Here is a 22560-nt window from a genome sequence, read left to right as displayed (position 1 = left end):
TTAATAAGCTCTGTCTGACTCTTTATTGAAAGAACTGAACTCTATTTGTGAACTCTCTGCTGTAGATCTGCTCATTTAGGGGAAGTGTTCTCTTGTTTTGCCCAAGTCACATCACTGGACTTCCCCCAGTTTCATCAGGCACAAGGACACTCAGAGTTCTAAGCTCTTACTTAATTTTACAAAGATGCTATTTCTCTTCAAGTGATTCTACAGATATAATATTAATAAAAACTCCATTTGGATTTTTTGAGAAACTAGAAACACACTAAACTGATGTGGAAAAATAAATATCCCTATAGAGCCAAAAAAATTTGAAAATGTAATTGTACAGGGTGCAAATAAAACATTATGATGCTAATTTTTCAATATTTAACTTTTATTTCTGCTTTGGATTCCCACTATTTATCTGTGTCTACATTTAAAAATCATCTTAGATTCAAAAAGAAATCTTTTGCATAATAATAGAGCATATTAATGCCAGGCGCTTTTCAGATCCCCTGAGAAACAGGTTTGTTTATCTTCAGGAAAGGGGATTTGTAGTTTGAGCCCAATGAAAAAGTGGCATATAAACACAATATTACCATTTTAGGTGTAAGGAGACATGAAGCTACTGCCGCCTCTGTTTTATGTTCAGTTTTGAAATGCCACACAATTAATCCTCACAAGGTATTTTATTACACCTGTTCTTAAAGAAGGACACAGATGCAAGAGGTACTGCCAATGATTTCACAAAAGATAGCGGTTATTTTTCAGAACTGGAGCACTGAAACCAGAGAGTCTAAACAAAAGTTCTGTAATCTAAGGTAGTCTAAGAGCATGCTTCATTTTCCTAAGAGAATCAGCATGGAAACAACAACAACAACAAAGGAATCCCATTATTTACCCTCCCTTTATGCAGCAATTTTTTAAAAAGGCATGTGTGTGTCATATGCTACCATTGTGTGTCAGTCTGTGTGTGTGTGTGTGTGTGTGTGTGTGAGAGAGAGAAAGTGGAGATCATTCCTTGTGTCACCCATCTGCCTTTATTCCACCCACAATAGCCAGGTGGCATCAGCAGAGGTAGCAAAATAGAGACCCAGAGAGAGGAGGACACAGAGACTCATCCTCAGGATCCACTTGTCCCCTCCCTTACGACTGAGTCACTCAGAGAGAAATGAATCAATTCATTTCAACTACTGATCCTGAAGACCCAGCCCACAGGCACTGAGTCAGAGTGAGTGGAAAGGACTCCATAGCCTCATAACATAATACAAAATGTTTAGAGTTCAATGAAAAAACCACTCATCCAAGAGCTATGTGTCAGTCACCAATTATAGGCATTCCTTGAAAACTTGTACGTGTCGCACATGCTTAAGGGATGTAAACAGGTGTCAAACTTGGTTCCTGATCTAGAGACGAGGACCTTGTAAATAAAATGGTTACTTGCAATACCTGGCAGAAAATGATGTGTACCCTATCTTAGGAACTCGGATCTTTGAAAGGCCCAAAGAATATCACAGTCATGCTTCCAAATGTGTGAGCATCACAGCCACTAGGAATACCTTTTAAAACTACTGATTCTCAAGACCCAATCCTGAGGCACTAAAATAAAGAGTATGTGGATGGGGCTCCATGGTATTGAAACATCATTGATATAGTCAGCTCTTTCACTGCTGGGAATAAAATGCCTGACAAGAAAAATTTTAAAGGAGAAAAAGTTCATTTGGCGTTCATAGTTTCAATGGTCTCAGTCTATAGACGGCTGGCTCCATTGCTCTGGACCTATGATGAGGCAAAACATCAGGGCAGAAGACTGGGACAGAGGAAAGCAGCTCAGGACATGGCACCGGGAAGCAGAGAGACTAAGCTCAGCTCACAAAATATATACCCCAAAGGCATATCAGCCCCCAAAGACCACCTCCTCCAGCCATACCCTACCTGCCTAGAGTTAATACCCTATTAAGGGATTAATGCACTGATTAGGTTAAAACTCTCATGACCCAATCCTTTCACCTCTAAATTTTCTTGCATTGTCTCACACATAAACTTTTTAGGGACAACTCATGTTTAAGCCATAACAATAATACCAAATGTCTGGATTTAGGTAAAATAACCATCATCATCATCATCATCACCACCAATCAAACTAAGAACCAGGGGGGTCTCAAATTGAATGACAAGCAACCATCAATAAATATCCACATTGATATGACAGAGATGTTAGAATGATCTGATAAGAGGAAAAACACAGAATCATAAAAATGCTTCAATGAGTAATTAAAATATGCTTGAAAGAAATGGGGAAAAAAGCAGCCTTAGCAAAGAAACAGAAGATATAAGGAAGAACTAAATGGAAATTTTAGAATAAAAAAATACAATGATCTAAATGAGAAGTTTGGTGAATGAGTTCAAGAGCACAATGAAAGAAATAAAGAGAAAAAACAGAGAACTTGAAGACAGAACAATGGGATTGAGGTAAAACAGAAGAAATAGGAATAAGTAGAAAGGAGACAAATGGGAGGAAAGAGGAGTTGACTGTAACTTTAAATCTATAAGCTCCTTGAATGTCCTCCCCTTCACCTCTCAGTCTATTTTCTTCAAAGTCTAAATTCTTAAATGGTCCAACAAATCTTAGAATACTCCAAATCCAGTTAATTGTATGCCTACATAATTTGTTAGCTTATAGAATGCAATTTTAGACTGATTGAAAGAGATTGTGAGAAACCCATGATGCAAGCACAGTGCAGCACATCTATGAACTAGATAACATCAACCTGAAGATCCACAACGCTGCGTGTTTGTAAGGGGAATTCATTTCCAACTGGCAAGGGCTCTCTGTCCTGGCTCCTGATGTGACCCGGTCATTGACAACGCCATAGCAAGGGTGCTGGCACTTAGGTGCACCTTGTTGAAGGTGGAAAGCCTTCTGTCCACAGGCTCTTGTTGGTCGGGTTGGGGAAGGAGGGCCAGAGTCTGTCTGTTGTGTTGGCTGGAGTAGAACATTCATTGTCTAAACATTTTCTGGTTTGCAAGGCAACCCTTTTTCTAGTCCTTTGGCTACAGAGAGCAGGCTGTTTAGTTTTCATTTTTGTTTTATTTTTTGTTTTTGTCTGTTTTCTTCTAGATACAGTCTTGGTTATTAGAGGTAAAAAGGAAACCCAGAGAACTCACTATCTTCTTGTTTCTTGACTTCCTTAACTTCTATGTCTTCTTCTTTTTACCTTTTACAGTCTTCTTCCATGAATTTCACTTCATGGAAGAAAAGATGTCCACTCCATTTGTTTGGAAGTGGAACTTAAAATACTTTGAAAAAATTCAGGTCCCCTATTATGAACATTAAAACTCTTAAACTTCCCTAGAATTTCTGATGGAAACCCCTTTAGTGGGATTATTTATTCTTTCTCCTATCCTCATGGAGAGTCTTTGCCCATCACCAAGAACTCTTTGTGGTTTTATTTTATGTCATAAAAGCAATAGATCATGTTACCTGATTTTGAACACAAATACATGTTAATCTAATAAAGAAATCGCATGTTAAATTATGTATACATTCCTGGAAATACTTATATATGTTTTTCAAGGATACCAGAAGGACATACCTCTTCTATGCTTGGAAAACAACCATTCTTAAGAATTTCCATTCCTTTCAAAATTCAAGGCTATATTTATTGGATGGATCATGAATTGTCCTTAACTTGCCAGCATTAAGAGACTCTCCATCAAGAATAGATAATTCTTGGACTGCAAATGTCAAATAGAAGAAAGTGTGTAATATCAATTTCCCTTGAATTTAAACCAATACATCATTTTAGGGTGACTCATCTGTAATAATCAATGCTTTTCTGTCTCTTTAAGTCTGACTTCATGATTTTAAAAGTTTCATATATACAGTGACCTCATCCAGGCTCATGGCTTAGTCAGGGAGGCATTGTTACCATACTCATCAGATAGAGAACATGTCCACCCCCAGATAAGAGGAGCTGTATGACCTCATAGCAGCACCAAGAAGAGAATAGACTGGGACACATTTTTTTTCCATGTTTTCCAACCACACTTAGCTCTTTCAACCACATTTACCTCCTCCTACTGTATACATAAATCCAAATTGATCCTATTTCTTTCCCAGGTGTCCATACACATCAGTGGGTCACAACTGAGGACAAATTTGCACCTGTAGGGTACCTTTGGCAATGTCTGGAGACATTTTGGGTTGTAAGGCTATGCTAGTGTCATGTAGAAGGTAGGGGCCAGGGCCAAAACTCCTACCTCGCACAGGTCCCACCACAAAGACATACCTGATCCAAAATGGTAACAGTGTCATGGTTGAGACATTCTGTAGACAGAAATCTTCAGGAAACTGTTTATGAGGATTACTCCAAAATACATGTACATACCATTCAGCCACAGTCCTCAGATGATTTTTTTTCTGTAACACTAGTTCTTAGCTTCCATAAGTGGAGACAGCATAGCCAGCCAAGTTAGGGAAACCCTCCTAAATGTGTTTCATCTTGGAGATTTGCAATGTTTGTGAGCAATCAGCAAGTATGTTAAATTAAAATGTTTTATATTTTATATGTGTCCTTGCCCAAAATAATGTGTCCATTGAATTCCCTGTCTGCCTGCCTGCTTTTGTTCTGTGTAACACAAATTAGCATCTGAATGACCTTCAGGAAGAGCTTCAACTAAAGGTTTCTTCAAGGAGTAGCCATTATCACTTGTTATTTTAAGAATATTTTTCCATTTTAACACCTTTAGGAAGAAGAGGAGTGCTAAAACAGAAGATAAAATCATCAAATATGGAAAATCTATTAACCTTAATTCCAAACTTGTATTAAAGTGTTATATTAAAGAAGAGAAATTTTAAAAGCTTAGTATGGTCATCCACACCTGTAGTCTGAGCTCCTTGGGAGGCTTAGACAGAAGAATTAATTTAAACCTCAGGAGTTCTACAGCAGCAGGGCAACATAGCCAGAACTTGTCAAACACACACACACACACACACACACACACACACACACACACACTGAGTTGACAGTACTGACTGTCTTGTTTATGTCACTGTGAGGAACCAAGCCATCACAACATCAAGAGCATGTCCTTCTTGATCCCTCTATAAAGAGCATGCCCCTAACAAACCAACAGTATTGAAACCTCAAAACGGAAATCCACTTATGTATTAATTTTTAAATATTTTCATATAATAATGGCCTAGAACAATCCAGAGAATTAAAAGAAATTTGAAATCATATTTTGTTAATAGAATCCAAAACAGTATGCTCTATCCTTCTAGCATGCATCTTTTTTAGATCCAGACATATGAAATAAAAGCAGTTTTATAATAGCATCTATGTCCACTATGTTGTAAGATCTGCCTTTTTAAAAAAAGCTAAGCAAGGTGATGGCAACATCTTTTTTGGTATTGATAAGTTATTACAAATCCCTAATAGCCATTTTAATGCCTACATAGTATTTTGATGTATTGTAATTAATTAATTAACCTCTTAGTGTTGAATTGTTGGTTCATGTAGTTGATTATTACAGTGTTTCAGTTAATACCTTAATTCCCTATTTTTAACGATTTTAACAGTTTTTCCAGTAAACCAATTGCTTTGTAGCTCAGACTGTTACCAGAGTCCTAGGCCAGCAGCCCAATTCTAGAGGTTCCCAAAATCAGGTCTGGTCACTCACCCCAAAAATCTAATTGGAAAAGTAATGGTAAAAAACAGGAAAGGAACTTTAATGGGTACAGATATACTAGGAAGGCAAAAGACACCAGTGTTTATAATCCTGTCTTTTGAATGCTGACATGAGCTCAGAGATTTTATACATGAAGGAACCAGAAGTATGCATAGCTAGTGATTTTGATCAAACTGTAGTCTGGTTCATCACTATCTCAGGGTTGGTCAGGTGGGGGCTTATGACTGTGTTAAGAAAATTGCTGTTGGGGAGCAATAATCATCACTTATTATAATAAGATGTTTGTCTTCAGAACAATTATTCCTGGAATCCTAGGTGACTGACAGCAAAGGAGACAGATACAAAATCAAGGCAGAGATGGCAAGTTTCATCGCATTTGCAGGTTCAAGTGAACAGTCAGTGTTTTTAGCTAAAGCAGCCTCTGAGTCCTTGTTATAATAGGAAATTATTATCTTTTGGTGTACATTTTACATAAATATTAGACAACTTCACAACCCACCAATGTGTATTAATATTTTTATTTCTACACACTTTAGTCAATATTGGATTATGCCAATGATATTTAACTTTGTGATTCTGAGTAATAAAAACTAATGTCCAGTTGTTTTTATTTGCCTTAGCCTGACTATGAGAAAGTGAATATTTTCATAGAAAGTAATTATTTAAATTCTCTGCTGATGCTTGCCATAGACTCTAGGAAAGGCAGCAGTAAATATACACTTCATTCTCATTAATTATTCAATAGCTCATTCTAATTTTCCCATAGAGAAGAGCATCATGATAAGAATTTTTGTGATGACTGTTTCTCCAATGAGTAAGCTTTTGTTCAATCAGAAAAGGACAGAATTTTAGGTGATATGAAATCATAGATTTTACTCAAATCCATCAGTAAACAGACAAGGGAAATCAGGTTCAGACAGGCCCAGTGATTCATCCAAGTCACACACTGGCCAGCAACACAGCCATCATGTCCTCACCCTCAGCGTGAGGGGCTCATGTCCAGACAGGAAGATCCCTCTTCTCCTCCAAAAACCAAACCACATTTATTGACAGCCCCATGGGTGCCATAGAGATCATCAGTTATGGAGGATGAGCTAAATACTAAATACTGATGTTTGTCGCATTCTGAATAGACAAGTGTTAAAATAAAATTTCTATGGATAAAGCCAAAGCCAAATATCACCTTTATAAACTTAATTCTGTGATACATAAATAAAGACATTAAAATTAATTATACTTATGATATTATTATTATAAATTTGATTATGGATGCTCATTATACATAAGGAAAAAAATCATTGTTCAGCTCCTGGGTCACTATATTAAGGAATTGTGATATCTAACAGGCATTTACTTTAAACTCACTTTTTAAAATGACACAAATGTTGTGATATACAGTAGAATATAATTCAAAAAGTATGTTAGTAACATGTTTTCTGAAGGGGACTATCTTTCACAGATTATTACCTTGGGCACATTTCAAGACAAATTAATCTTTGACTACTGAAAAAGTAAATATTTTGACATCCTCTACAGATTTTAACTTATAAACTGCCTTTAAAGATATTATCTTAAAATTTGTTATTGTAAAGTTGGATCATTGAAATTAACTGTTATGAGTAGCTGGTTTTTCTCTTCACTACATTTGGATCAAAAATGAGTTGTCATAGAGTGTTGTGAACTATGACTTTATTTTCTTATAAAATCAAAATTTTACAAAATTTACATTCTGTTTTTAATTCAGACTAAGAAGGTGGGAATAATTGCCAAATAGGATTTTATAGGACTTTATGGCCTAAACTAAATTAAATGACTAAAATTTAAATAGATTTCTTATGTACTACTTGTGTAATATACTAAACAATTATTTAAAAATAGAATCGTAATAAAGCCATTCTCTGTTATTTTGCCATGATGTATTAGTTAGAAGTTTCATGGATTTTTTTTAATTAAAAAAAGATATAGTTAGAAAAAAATGAGTGGCCAAGGTAATTTTAGTCACCTTTAGCCAAAGCTTCCACACATCCTCTGAAAAAACTACAGATCAACAAGGAGAACAAAGAATATCACTTAAACCTCACCACTTTGGCACAAGTTGAGAGAGAATGCTACAGAATTGAGATTATGCATATGTAGGAAAACAAACACTACATCCAACAGAGCTTCTTTGTACTATTTCTATAGCTTTCTTGCGTGTTTGAGACCTTATTTATATAAAAAGTAAATGAAACATAAATAAAAGAAGACAAACTAGTTAAAATAAAAAGGAAGCATTGGTTGTGCACATGAAGGCAGAAAAAGTAAAATAAAGACCAAAAGCATTAATTCTCCAAAGAAGCAAAGGTACCTTTGAATATTACAGGCCATAATTCACAATGACAATATAATACACATATTCATACACCAAGTAAAACAGCAACCACCGATGCAAAGCAGACACTATAGGAGATGTGAGGAGACACAGATGCAGAGTAACAATAGACTTTACCAAATCACTCTCAGAATAAGTTAGAGCAAGTGGACAAACCAAGCCATAATATAAAATATAAACAATATAATTTTATATCAAATTTTATACCCAGGTACAAGAAAATACAAGTTCTTAAATAATGATAATGTTTTTCCAAATTAATTACATATTATAAGAGTCAGTAAACTTTTTCTATAATAGAAAAGATAGTAAGTAATTTAAGCATCATAGGCCATAAAATGCTGCAAATCTGCTGTTGTCACACAGAAGAAGCCATAGATGATACAAAAATGAATGACTGTATGCTAATAAAATTTAATTTATGAATACTGTAATCTGTTTCATATATTTTTCATGAAATATTATTCTGTAAAACTTTTCCTGATTATTCAAAAATGTACAAATAATTTTTAGCTCATGGATCACACAAAATAGAAGACTGCTATTTGCTGTCCCCTAATACATAAAGTGAGAAAGAAAAATCAGCAAGTTCGTTAGTAGAAATTTCACAAACACCACAACTTTGTTGCCATAATAATTTAAAATTTGCAACAAAATTTAAAGTGATTTTTCACATGAAGAATGGTGGGGTTGATTACATAATGTTTTGGAAAAAAAATAGAAATACAAACAAAATTATAAAATTTCTTTAAAATAACAAACAAAACACCACCCTAAAACTCTGTGAAATCTTTAAATCTTTAAAAAGTAGAAATATTTAAAAAATAAATGTATATCATCTGCTAAGAGAGGTGATATAGAAAAAAATCAGTGCTTAAAAATAGAGAAAAGAGAAAAAGAAAAGAAAAACGAAGAGCAAATGCAAAGAATCCAAAATAAGTATGAAAATGGCATTTTCATTTGTGTATAATAATAACCACTTAAAATGTGAATGGTTTAAGTCCCACATTAAAAGCAGAAGTTTTCAGATTGAATAATAAAAGGCCTATCTATATACTGCTTATAAGAAACAGATTAAAAGTTTAAAAAAGAACTAAGCATCCTAATTAAGCATCCTACTAACGCTAGTCAAAATTTTAAAAAATGGATTAGATATGTTAATTTTGAACACAGTAGAGTTAAGAATAGCAAAGAATATTTGAAATGAAGAGTAATGATACATAATGATGGAGTTGGTTGTCCAAGGAGTCAAAAACCCCAAGTGTCCATACAACCCAGTGTGAAAGGACACAGAACAAAACCAAGGTAGAACTGAAAGGAGAAACAGACACATTTGTTTTATATTGAGGAACTTCTACACTTCTCTGTCAGGGGTTGGCCAAGCATGCAGAAAAACAATCAGGATCCAGATGACCTGAACAACACAATCAATAAATGTAGTCTAATGGACATTGATAGAACATTTCATGTGCCAACAGCAGGATACACATTCTTCTAAAACACAGCCTGACTGTTCATCATGGCAGACCACATTCTGATCCACAAAATAAACCTTAACAAATCAAAAACAGCAGAAGTTACATAAAACATATTCACATAAGAATTGTACTAGGAGTCAATAAGTAGAAATATAATAGTAATCTGTAAATATTTAGAACTAAACGATATGCATCTAAGTAACCTATAGGTTCAGGAAGAGGTCTCAAAAGACATTTCTTAACTAAATGAAAATGAAATAACTTTATCATGTATGGGAGACAATTAAAACAAGGTTAAGAAGAAAAGGAACAATCCAAAACCTGAAGAATACAATCGAAAGAAACAGAATAAAAGACAAAAATTAGAGCACATATCAATGAAAATAAAAGCATCAAAACAACAAATAGGATCAATAAAACAAAGGTAGGATTTTTGAAATTATCAATAATGTTAATAAATTTCTAATAGGATCAACCAAGAAAAAGAGAAGATACAAATTTACAGTATTAGGAGTGAAAAAAAGTTATCACTGTGAATTCAATGGACATTAAAATGATAAGGGGCCAGATATGGTGGCACATGCCTATAATCCCAGTAGCTCCAGAAGCTAAGGCAGGAGGATGGCAGTTTCAAAGCCAGCCTCAGCAGTTTAGCAAGGCTCTCTGCAACTTAGCGAGATCCTGTCTCAAAAAATTTAAAAGGGCTTAGGGTATGTCTCAGTGGTTAAGTGTCCAGATACCAAAAAAGAATAATAATAAAATGATAAGGAAATTAAATAATCAACACTATGCCCACAAATTTAATAAATAGACTGAGTTTTTGAAATATACAGATTGCCAAAACCCACTCAAGAAGAAATAGATAACACGAATAACCATTATCTCTGAAAGAAATTTAACTAGCATTAGAAAACTTTCAAAAAGAAATAACAAGGCCCAGATTCTTTCCAGAGCAAATTTTAACCAAATATTTAAGCAACAATAAAAATTTTTCATAATTTATTGCAGAAAATTAAAAAAATAATAATTTTTCAACTCACTTTTCCAAGACGGCATTATCCTAGTGACAAGAACAAAGACATTATTGAGAAAGAAAATCACAGACCAATCTCTAATTAACATAAACACAAAAATTCTTAATAAATACTAGCAACTCAAATGAACAATCTATTAAAAAGATAATACATTGCAACCAAATGAAGTTAATTCCAGGGACACAAGCTTGTTCCTATGTTTGCTAATCAATTACTATAACTCATTACATTATCAGACTGGCTTGGTGTGGTGGTGCACGCCTATAATCCCAGTGGTCTAGGAGGCCAAACAGGAAGAACTCAAGTTCAAAGCAACCTAGCAAGGCTATAAGCAACTTAACAAGACCTGTTTAAATAAATAAGTAAATAGGGCTGGGAAGGTGGCTTAGTGATTGAGTGCCCTTGGGTTCTATCCCTGGTTCTGATTATATATATATATATATATATATATATATATATATATATATATATATATGTACACATACACACACACACACATACACACACACACAGTGGCCAAATTACATTGTTATATTATGTGCATTTTCAAATATGCAATAAAAAATCCCATTGATGTATACAAATAATATAATATAGCAATAAAAATATGGGAAAAACATACTATCTGAGAAGGACCTTATGGTTTATTGGACTTACTAATGATAAAATATATACAGCTCTTTCTTCATGTGGGGTAATGAGAACTCAAAAATTTGTTTTCAGTTTTTTTTTTTCTTGTTTTTTTTTTGCCCTGTCTGCAATTTTATTTTATACAAGATTAAACCATTATTATGCCATTCTCTTTTGGGGGGGGTAGGTACTGGAGATTGAACTCAGAGGCATTCCACCTCTGAGCCACTCTCCAGACCTATTTTGTACTTTATTTAGAGGCAGAGTCTCACTGAGTTGCTTAGCACCTTGTTTTTGCTGAGGCTGGCTTTGAACTTGCATTCCTCCTGCCTCAGCCTCCTGAGCCGCAGGGATTACATTATGCCATTTTTTTTTTCTGGTTGTATACAAAGTATATTCACACCAATTTGTGTCTTCATACATGAACTTTGGATAATAATGATCATCACATTCCACTATCATTTATAACCCCATGCCCCCTTCATTCCCCTTCAAACCCTCTACCCTATCTAGAGTTCGTCTATTTCTCTCATGGTCCTTCTCCCTATTCCACTATGAATCAGCCTCCTTATATCAAAGAAAACATTTGGCATTTGGTTATTTGGGATTGGCTAACTTTACTTAGCGTTATCTTCTCTAACTCCATTCATTTATCTGCAAATGCCATGATTTTATTCTCTTTTATTGCTGAGTAATATTCCATTGTGTATATATGCCATATTTTTTTATCCATTCATCCACTGAAGGACATCTAGGTTGGTTCCACAGTTTAGCTATTGTGAATTGTGCTGCTATAAACATTGATGTGGCTGTGTCCCTGTAGTATGCTGTTTTTAAGTTCTTTGGGTAAAGACAGAGGAGAGAGACAGCTGGGTCAAATGGTGGTTCCATTCCCAATTTTCCAAGAAATCTCCATGCTGCTTTTCATATTGGCTGCATCAATTTGCAGTCCCACCAGCAGTGTATGAGTGTACCTTTTTCCCCACATCCTTGCCAACACTTATTGTTGTTTGTATGTATAATACTGCCATTCTGACTAGAGTGAGATGAAATCTTAGAGTGGTTTTGATTTGCCTTTCTCTAATTGCTAGTGATGATGAACATTTTTTCATTTATTTGTTGATTTATTGTACATCATCTTCTGAGAAGTGTATTTTCAGGTCCTTGGCCCATTTACTGATTGGGTTATTTGTTTTTTGATGTTTAGCTTTTTGAGTTCTTTATATACCCTAGAGATTAGTGCTCTATCTGATATGTGAGGGGTAAAGATTTGCTCCCAAGATGTAGGCTCTCTATTCACCTCATAGATTGTTTCTTTTCCTGAGAAGAAAGCTTTTTAGTTTGATTCCATCCCACTTATTGATTCTTGATTTTAATTCTTCTGCCACAGGAGTCTTACTAAGGAAGTGGGGGCCTAACACAGATGATGGAGATTAGGACCTACTTTTTTTTTGTATTAGGCGCAGGGTCTCTGGCTTTATTCCTAAGTCCTTGATCCATTTTGAGTTGAGTTTTGTGCATGGTGAGAGATAGAGTTTAATTTCATTTTGTTACATATGGATTTCCAGTTTTCCTGGCACCGTTTGTTGAAGAGGCTATTTTTTCTCCAATGCATGTTTTTGGCGCCTTTGTCTAATATAAGATAATTGTAGTTTTGTGGGTTAGTCTGTGTCCTCTATTCTGTACCATTGGTCTACCAGTCTGTTTTGGTGCCAATACGATGCTGTTTTTGTTACTGTTGCTCTGTAGTATGGTTTAAGTTCTGGTATAGTGATGCCACCTGCTTCCCTCTTCCTGCTAAGGATTACTTTGGTTATTCTGGGTCTCTTATTTTTCCAGACAAATTTCATGATTGCTTTTTCTATTTCTATGAGGCTGTCATTGGAATTTTGATCAGAATTGCATTAAATTTGTATAATGCTTTTGGTAGTATGGACATTTTGATAATATTAATTCTGCCTATACAAGAGCAAGGTAGATCTTTCCATCTTATAAGGTCTTCTTTGACTTCTTTCTTTAGGGTTCTGTAATTTTCATTATATAGATTTAACCTCTTTTGTTAAGTTGATTCCCAAGGGTTTTTTGTTTGTTTGTTTGTTTTGAGGCTATTGTAAATGGGGTTGTTTTCCTCATTTCCCTTTCTGAGGATTTGTCACTGATATACAGAAATGCCTTTGATTTATGGGTGTTGATTTTATTTCCTTCTACTTTTCTGAATTCATTCACTAGTTCTAGAAGTTCTCTGGTGGAACTTTTAGGGTCTTTTAGGTATAGAATCATATCATCAGCAAATAGTGCCAATTTGAGTTCTTGTTTATCCATGTGTATCCCTTTAATTTCTTTCATCTGTCTAATTGCTCTGGCCAGTGTTTCAAGAACTATGTTACATAGAAGTGGTGAAAGAGAACATCCCTGTCTCGTTCCAGTTTTTACAGGGAATGCCTTCAATTTTTCTCCATTTAGAATGATGTTGGCCTGGGGCTTAGCATAGATAGCCTTTATGATGTTGAGATATATATGTTCCTGTTATCCCTAAATTTTTAGTGTCTTGAATATGAAAGGGTGCAGTATTTTGTCAAATGCTTTTTCTGCATCTATTGAGATGATCATATGATTCTTATCTTTAAGTCTATTGATATGATGAATTAAATTTATTGATTTCCATAGGTTGAACCAACCTTACATCCCTGGGATGAATCCCGCTTAATCATGATGCACAATCTTTTTGATATGCTTTTGTATTCAATATGCCAGAATTTTATTGAGAATTTTTGCATCTATGTTCATGAGAGATATTGGTCTGAACTTTTCTTTCTTTGATGTGTCTTTGCCTGGTTTTGAAATCAGGGTGATATTGGCCTCATAGAATGAGTTTGGAAGTGCTGCCTCTTTTTCTATTTCCTGAAATAAATTAAAGAGTATTGGTATTAGTTCTTCTTTAAATGTCTTGTAGAACTGAGCTGTATATCCATCCGATCCTGGGTTTTTCTTTGTTGGTAGACTTTCGATGGCATCTGCTACTTTGTCACTTGAAATTGATTTGTATTAATTGTGTATATTATCCTGATTCAATTTGGACGAATTATATGACTCTAGAAGTTTGTCAATGGCTTTGATATTTTCTATTTTATTGGAGTACAAGTTTTCAAAGTAATTTCTAATTATATTCTGTATTTCTGTAGTGTCTGTTGTGATAGTTCTTTCATCACAGATGTTAGTAATTTGAGCTTTCTCTCTCCTTCTCTTCATTAGCATGGCTAAGTGTCTGTCAATTTTATTTATTTTTTTCAAAGAACCAACTTTTTGTTCTTTCAATTTTTTTCAATTGTTTCTTTTGTTTCAATTTCATTGATTTCAGCTCTGATTTTTAATTATTTCCTGTCTTCTGATGCTTTTGGTGTTAACTTGTTCTTCTTTTACTATGAATTTGAGATATAATGTTAAGTCATTTATTTGTTGACTTTCTTTTTCTTTTAAGGAATGAACTCCATGCAATAAACTTTCCTCTTAGAACTGTTTCCTTAGTGTCCCAGTGATTTTGATATATTGTATCTGTGTTTTCCTTCACCTCTATAAAATTTTTTTAATCTCCTCCTTGATGTCTTCAGCAACCCTTTGTTCATTCAGTAGCATATTATTTAGTCTCCAAGTATTGGAGTAGATTTTGTTTCTTTTATTTTATCATTGATTTCTATTTTCATTCAACTATAGTCTGATAGAATGCAGGGTAGTGTCTCTACTTTTTTATATTTGCTAAGAGTTGTTTTGTGGTATAGTAGATGGTCTATTTTTAAAAAGGGTCCATGTGCTGCTGAGAAAAAGTGTATTCTCTTGTTGAAGGATAAAATATTCTACATATGTCAGTTAAGTCTAAGTTATTGATTGTATTATTGGGTTCTATAGTTTCTTTGTTCAGCTTTTTGTTTGGAAGATCTATCTAGTGATGAAAGAGATGTGTTAAAGTCACCTAGAACTATTGTGTTGTGGTCTATTTGTCTCCTGAACTTGAGAAGAGTTTGTTTGAGGAACGTAGATGCTCCATTGTTTGGGAAATATATATTTATAATTGTTAAGTCTTGTTGGTGTATGGTGCCCTTGAGCAGTATGTAGTGTCCTTATTTATTCTTTTTGATTGACTTTAGTTTGAAGTCTACGTTATTTGATATGGGGATGGAAATCCCTGCTTGCTTCCGCAATACATGTAAGTGGTATGATTTTTCCCAACCCTTTACCTTCAGTCTGTGGATGTTTTCTCTTCTGAGATGAGTCTCTTAGAGGCAGCATATTGTTGGGTCTTTTTTTTATCCAATCTTCTAGTCTATGTATTTTGATTGGTGATTTTAGGCCATTAACATTCAGGGTTATTATTGAGACATGATTATATTCCCAGAAATTTTTGTTTATTTTGGGTATTAACATGACTTAGTTTCTCCTCTGATTAGATTTTCCCTCCCTCTGCTGATTTTCATGGTTGTTTTTCATTTCCTCTTCTTGAAATATTTTGCTGAGGATGTTCTGTACTACAGGCTTTCTAGCTATAAGTTCTTTTAACTTTTGTTTATCATGGAATGTTTTTATTTCATCATCAAATCTAAAACTTAGTTTTTCTGGATATAGTTTCTTGGTTGGCATCCATTTTCTTTCAGAGCTTGGTATTTGTTGTTCCACGATCTCCTGGCTTTGAGGGTCTGGGTTGAAAAATCTGCTGAAATACGAATTGGTCTCCCCCTGCATGTGATCTGATTCCTCTCTCTTGCAGCTTTTAAGATTCTATCCTTATTCTGTATGCAAGGCATTTTCATTAATGTGACTTGGTTTAGATCTATTATAATTTTGTTCATTTGGTGTCCTGTAAGCCTCTTGTATTTGGTTTTCCAATTTCTTCTTCATGCTTGGGAAATTTTCTGACATTATCTCATTGAAGAGATTGTGCATTCCTTTGGTTTGAAACTCTGTGCCTTCCTCTATCCCAATAACTCTTAGATTTGGTCTTTTGATGCTGTCCCATAATTCTTGGGTGTTCTGTTCATGGTTTCTTACTATCTTCACTGTGTGATCAGCTTTATTTTCCAGATTGTGTACTTTGTCTTCATTAACTGATGTTCTTTCTTCTAAGTGATCTAGTCTGTTGGTTATGCTTTCTATTGAGTTTTTATTTGATTTATTATATCCTTCATTTCAAGGATTACTGTTTTGTTGTTGTTGTTTTCAGAGTCTCTATCTCTCTCTTGAAGTGATCTTTTGCTACCTGAATTTGTTCTCTTATCTCATTGTTGGAGTGATCAATTTTTGCCTGTATTTGCTCATTTAGATCATTCTTTAATTCACAGGTCATTTTAATTATGAACTTTCTGAACTCCTTCTCTGACATTTCACTGTTCATGGGTTCTTTTATTACAGTATCCTGATTTGTTTGGGGCACTTTCCTCCCTTGTTTTTTCATGTTGCCTGTGTTTCTTCCTTTCTTACAGTGTAGATCTGAGATATTACAGTTTCTTCCCTATATTCTTATAGTATTCATGCAGATTGTCTGTACCTCACCTTGATGTTGTGCTTCCAGACCCTGCTGGTGTCCCTCAATGTTTGCTACTGCATCCTGGACCTGGGTCCTTGGCAAGTTGGTGTTGGCGGATCTGGGCGGCTGGGCTTGACCTTCCATGGTAGTCTGCTGGTTGAAAGGGGCAGTCTTGTGCCAGAGGCTAGGCTCTGGCAGGTGTCTGCCCTGCTGATGAAGGGTTTGACTGCATCTACTATGAGCCTGGTCCCCACACAGGCAGGTGTGGGTGGATTGGGGCAGCCGGGCTTGACCTCCCTCCTGATCTCAGTGTTAATGTTTAAAATGGAATGAAACAGAATAACTTTAGACAAATTGGAATCTGTCTTATTTGCCATCTTCTCCAAACTTATATTTTCATTTAAATATTTATTTCACAAAGCAGAAGTGCCACCCCTGGCCCGTGGGGGCAGTTGAACTTAAGGTTGATCATGTGAATTTCTAGGGACACCAAATAAAACACAGGCACACACTTTACCTTTAAACAAGCTTCAGGAAGGCTCTCGGCCTCAAGCTCCCCAAATGGGAGAGCAAGGGATAGACAGGAGAGGCTGGCAAGAGAGGGAGCACTGATGGACCTTCGGAAGTGGGCTTTTATTGGGAGGACCCTCATTCTTAGAAAGTTCCATCCAAAAAAGATAATAAGGGGTAGAGTTAAAAGGGACATGTGAGTATAATTCGGCCCAAGGGCTATAGGGCAACACCTACATCTGAAGACAAGTCCTCAAACTTCCGGGACCCGTCAATGCCCGAGTCACTATGAGATGTAGAGACGTTCAAAGCCTCTCCACTCCAAGACGGAAGACACAAATCATTCAGAGTGGCTCCCCACACAGAAGGATAAACCATCTTACTTCTTTATTTGTCCCTTGGAAACATTAGACTTCAAGTGTTGGTTCAGATTGGGATTGGAATTTGAAGTAGGATGCTAATCCCCATGAGGTTAGTGGGTTTTTCTTGATGATTTATAAGGTTAATTTTTAGATTTTTGTTTGTTGTTTGTTTGTTTTGGGGTTACTGGCGATTGAACTCAGGGGCACTCAACCATTGATCCACATCCCCAGTGTATTTTATTTATTTAAGCCCTATTTGTATTTTAGTCATTGGGTTGCTTAGTGCCTCATTTTTGCTGTGGCTGGCTTTGAACTTGTGATCCTCCTGCCTCAGCCTCCTGAGCAGATGGGATTACAGGTGTGTACTACTGTGCCCATCTGGCTAATGTATTTTTGCTTCTAAACTAATTTAAAATAACACTTTAAAAATTATGTAATCATATTAAGAAATCCAACACCTTTCTGTGATTGAAACTATCAAACTACTAATAGACAGGAACAAGAGCATCATTTTTATTAAAATTTATATATGTGTGTATATATATATATATGTATGTATATATGTATATATATATAGCTTTTTCATTTACTATATAAAAAATGAGTTAGAATTTGAAATAAAAAAATTATAGTAATACAAAGAGGGAAATTCTTAAGTATTTATTCAACAAAATATTTGTAGAGTCTAGAAACAGAAAACTGCAACACCCAACAAAAAGTAAAATTAAATGGAGAGAGAGTCTATGTTCAAATTATTTCGTCTATTAAGACATCATTTCTCCTCAACTTGATCTGCTGATTCAACCCAATCCCCTTCTGAATCCCAGCATGTTTTCTATAGATAGTACAAAATGATTATAAAATTGCACAGAAAGGCAAAAGACTGAGAATACCTAACAAATTCTAAAAAAGAACAAAGTTGGAAGACTGACACTGTCTGATCAAGACTTATTATAAAGCTACATTCATCAAGGCAGTTTGGTATTGAGAAAAGAAGCAGCACTGATGGACCAGAATGGAAAGCTACAAATAGAAAGCCACAAAAACACACATGACTTGGGGTAGGGGTGCAAAGGTAACTCAATGGAGGAAAGACATGCTTTCCACAAAGACTGCCTGCAATGCAGGCATATTGTTGTTTGTTTTGGGGGTACTGGCGATTGAACTCAGGGGCACTTATACAACGTCATTGTCCAGATGAAGAAAGATGCAACTAGAAAATGGTCTAACATCCTGCACAAATATTTACTCAGAATTGACCATAGTGCTAAAATTAAAATAGAAAATTATAAAATTTCTGGAAGAAAACAGGAAAAAAATCTCATTGACCTTACATTTCGCTATGAGATCTTGGAACAGCAAAAGCATGATCTATGATGAAAAATGTCATTAGTTGGACTGTGATAGAATTTAAAGCTTTTGCCCTTTGAAATAAAATGTTAATAGAGTGAAAGGTACGCCACAGGGTGTTTTCAAACCACATTTTTGAATCTAGAATATACAAAAAAATTTAAAAACTCAAGTAAGTGAACAAGTCACCCAATTTAAAATGTAGGCAAAAGATCTGAGCCAATATTTATCAAAGAAGATATACTGATGGTGAACAAGAAGATGAGAAACGACCTAATATCACTTCTCGTTGGAGAAATGCAAATTAAAACAACAATGGATTCTTCCTACACATCTATGATAATAGTTAAAAAAAAAAAAAACATTGACAATATCAATTGCCAGTGAGAATTCAGAGTAGCAGGGACTCTCATTTCATTGCTGGCAGGAATACAAAATGCTGCAGTCTCTTCTGAGTACTTCACCAGTTTCCTTACAAAGCTAAACAAAGTTTTATCTTTTAATCCAGCCACTGCAGTCCACATGAAAATCTGTGCACTAATATGTATAGCCTCCTTATTCGTAATTGTTAAACTTGCAAATTACCAAAATGTCCTCCAGTTGGCAAATGGATAAACAAATTATGGTACATACATATGGAAATGTGTATGTGGTATATACAATGGAAAAACACTACTCCGTGATTAAAAAGAAAAAGAGTTAGCAATCTATGCAAGTAACAACTGGATGAATCTTAAGTGCAAACTGCTACATAAAACAAGCCAGCCTGAAAAGGCAATATATTATATGGCTTCATTCATTGGCATTTTGAAAAAGGCAAACTTGTATGGAGAGAAAACAGTTCACTGTTGGAAGGGCTTGTGGAGGAGAGAGGCTCAAATAAGAATATTTGAAGCACAGAGGATTTTTAGAATTGAAGTTATTTTGTACAGCACTTTGTTGTTGAATATGTCGTGAAAACACACAGAACTTTATGGAACAAAGAGTGAACTTCTAAGCATGTAGATTACAGTAAAGTTGGTTAGATTGGCAAGAAATATCAGGATAGAATGCTTATTGCAAAAAAAATAATCCAACTCTAAAATATCTTACACAACATCATTGAGGAGAAGGTGGAGAAGAGTTGCTGACCTTGGTAACTGTGGAAATGAGTGGAGATGTTAAGACAAAGGACAAAGCAACTGCAATAAGCATAGTATTCTAGTTGGCAAAGCTATTTCTCATTGGGGGTACAGGTTAAAAATTGTAAAACTGTGTGTATAATTGGCCCTTCCTATCTGTGAGTTCCACAGCTTCAGATTCAACTGACTGTGAATCAAAAATACTATTTAAAAAATAGAGGTACTTAGGTTTCCTTCCTAGCTTGCAAGATGATGGGTGAAAAGGCTGAGAAGCTGGACACTAAGGAGAAGAAACCTGGATCCAAGAAGGCTGATGCTGTGGGCAAGGTTAAAAAAGGAGACCCTAAGAATAAGAAACTCAAGAAAGAGAAGCCCCACTGGTTGGTCCTCCGGATCTGCTAGGTATTCTCAAAGGCCATGTACAAGAAGAAGTACTCAGCTGTTAAATCCAAGGTTGAAAAGAAGAAGAAAGAGAAGGTTCTTGCTACTCTCACAAAACCAGCTGGTGGGAACAAGAATGGTGGTACTAGGGTGGTTAAGCTTCACAAAATGCCTGGATACTATTCCGCTGAAGATGTGCCACAAAAGCTGTTGAATCACAGCAACCCCCCCCACCACCACCCCCCAAGTCAGCATGTGAGAAAACTGCAAGCCAGCCTCACTCCTGGGATGGACGGTCTTGATCATCCTCACTGGGCGCCACAGAGACAAGAGAGTGGTTTTGCTGAAGAAGCTGAGCAGAGGCTTGCTACTTGTGATGGGACCTCTTTCCCTCAACTGAGTTTCTCTGCATAGAACATACCAGAAGTTTGTTATCACCACCTCCACGAAGATTGATATCAGCAACGTGAAAATCCCACAACACTTCACTGATGCTTACTTCAAGAAGAAAAAGTTGCGGAAGCCCAGACACCAGGAAAGTTGCTGGGAGCCATTAGCCAAGTAGGTATGACAATTTCCTTGCCAGCGTACCCCATGTTGCTTAGTGGAAGGACTCCTGGAAATAGGACATTTTGCAGTGACATTGCAGTTAGGTGACCTTGCTCAAGGACCAGGGCGGATCCGGGATTAGGGTGTTCCCGGTTTAGGATAATTGGGTTTAGGGCGTTCCAGGTTTAAGATTATTCCTTCTGGGAATAGGGTGTATCCTGCTGCCTGAGTTCCCCGGGATTCAGACAGTATTTTTTGGGAGACAGAAGCCCAGTGGAGGTGGATTTGGGCAGAGAACGTGGATTTCCCCAGAACGTGATTGTAGACGGCTGGTGTGAGTTCGGGAATAAAGAGTTGCTGTTTGAATCTACAAGCTGTGTGGTGGCTCGTGATTGTGTGCCCAGCCAGACAGCGGCATTTGTGCCCAGCCAGACTGCGGCAGAAAGTGAAATCCGGCACAGAGGAAGAGAAATCTGAGATTACAGAGCAGTCACAAGGTTAATCTGAAAAATGTAGACTCACAAATTTTACCCCAAAATAAAACTATTCCTCAGCTCCAGGGCTACATGTGATTTGATTTTGCTCTAACAAATGGAATTTATCCTCACAAATTGGTGTTCTAGAATTCTTACCAGGAACCTAATTAAATAACTGATACATTTTTAAAAAATTTAATGAACAGGTACTAACTTTCTTTTCCTTGTTATTATTTCCTAAACAACTATTTACCCAACATTTTATTATGTTAGGGTTTATAAGTCATTTAGAGATGATTTAAATATATGGGAGGATGTGCATAGGTTATCCACAAATACCAGACCATTTTATATAAGGTAGTTGAGCATCTGTGTTTTGACATCTGTGAAGGTCCTAGAACCAGTGCCCAACAGATACCCAGAAACCACTCTATTTACATACTAAAACTGAATATAATATACAGGTTGTGGATGGTTGGGGTCAGATTTCTCACCATTTGTTGTGGGAACTTACAGATGAACAAGGAAAAGTCTAGAATAAGCCATGTGTGCTAAATTAGAGTGGGTGGCATCATTATGAATTTTTGTTTTGCTTACAATGGATATAGATGTGTACACATAGAAATGTTTATGAAGTGAGTGTTCAGACAAGTTAGTATGCCCACATGTACTCTTGAGATCTATCCACTGAGCAGACCTAGAAGAAACAACACTCTAGCAACAACAATCACACTTAGGCTTAGAGCTTAGTTGCTGATACTATCTGCCAATAAAAGGAACCAAGAGTCCTTGGAGAAATGGGTGAATCAGGTGAAACAGATAGTTTGAACTGGGAGTGGCCTGAGGTATCAGAAAGCAAGAAAATGCTAAAGATCTCAGGGATGTGCCTCATGAAAAGGATGTAGGTGGCATCCTGAGTGACCTCCCCATGGGGATGAAACCTGGAAAATTTAGCATCAGATTACAACAAAAGTATAAAATCAACACTCATCAATCTGCACTGACACAAATAAACAACTGAATGAATAAGTGAATAGGGAAGAATGATAAATTGTTTAGAAGCATTACAGATAAAGTATATAGATACTCCATCTTCAAGGAGATGGA

General features: G+C 35.8%; 1 pseudogene; it reads left to right on the top strand.

Moving 5' to 3' along the window:
- Window positions 1-20296: 20296 nt before the first annotated feature.
- LOC114081565 (large ribosomal subunit protein eL6-like) lies at window positions 20297-21600 on the top strand (annotated as a pseudogene).
- The last annotated feature ends 960 nt before the right edge of the window (window positions 21601-22560 follow it).

The sequence above is a fragment of the Marmota flaviventris genome, chromosome 2, assembly GCF_047511675.1.
Source record: "Marmota flaviventris isolate mMarFla1 chromosome 2, mMarFla1.hap1, whole genome shotgun sequence".
NCBI lineage: Eukaryota > Metazoa > Chordata > Mammalia > Rodentia > Sciuridae > Marmota > Marmota flaviventris.
Note: the sequence above shows the minus strand (reverse complement) of the source record. Positions and strands in the feature narration are given on the sequence as shown.